Here is a 1,215-nt window from a genome sequence, read left to right as displayed (position 1 = left end):
ATGTATTTTATATTTTAAATATATTTTATAAAAATTATTAATTTATTAATTAATTTTTTTATACACGTAATATTTTTTATTTTATTGTATTTTGCAAATTGCAAGAATTAATTAAATTGCTTTTCTTTTCATGTCATGGACTTATCATTGAGAAGTGGAATTTTTGCTTAAATAGCATAGACAAACCCTGGGAATCTATCATCAAGGGTATATGTATCAAAGAGAAATTTGGATCAATAAGAAAAAGAGGACCAAAGAAAATAATGAATAAATAATAATAATTCAAGTTGCAAAGTTATTATTATTTGACACATGTATTTTCTCATGAATAAAGTTTAAGGTTAAAAAGGAAGAAAAAGAAATTAGAATGAGAGAATTATATATAAAATTATTTTGATTATTATCCATTTTAGTTGACCTTTGACGAACCAACCATGGAGCCCACATAGCTTAATTATCTTCCATTAATTCCCACCACAAGTAGCTTTATTTGCTTTGCATGAAACTATACATACATAAATATTCCACTGTTTATAATATTTGTCACCTATAAAATGGTTGGTGACACAGTTCCGAGGAATATATATATCATCTCATGTACTAATGATAATTATATAGTAGAAAAAGAATTTAATTTGTATACACATACAAATATTCCAAAATACTTTCTCCTTTTATTTTTAATTTTCTGCATAATTCATCTTTAAGAATATTTCTTAGGGAGTACAACAGTACAATTCTTGATACGATATTGTTTGTGTATATTCTAGAGTGCAAATGAAGATTTATCTGTCAACACTTTGTATTATTTTTAGCAACAATAAAAATAATAGTTATTCTTATAACCAATATTAGCAACAATTATTAATATAATGAGAGAGGATTTTGGCATGCACTATGATGGTTTTCATTAAATAAGTACGAAGTAATTAATGATTAGTAAACAATACATTAATTACACAGGTAGTTATATCCATTGGGGACTTATTCATTAATTATGCTATGCCACCCCCACATTATGGACAATAATATTTGTGAGGCAATAAAAAATTAATTTAAACAATTTAAAATTATTTTATTTAATATTTATTAATTATTGTTAGAATAATTATATAATTTTAAATATAATAAATATGTAATTATAAATATTATGTAACATATATAAAATTATAAATGTTAAATTAAATAAAATAATTTTAATAATAAAATATAATA

This window comes from Arachis ipaensis, chromosome B05, assembly GCF_000816755.2.
Source record: "Arachis ipaensis cultivar K30076 chromosome B05, Araip1.1, whole genome shotgun sequence".
Taxonomy (NCBI): domain Eukaryota; kingdom Viridiplantae; phylum Streptophyta; class Magnoliopsida; order Fabales; family Fabaceae; genus Arachis; species Arachis ipaensis.
Note: the sequence above shows the minus strand (reverse complement) of the source record.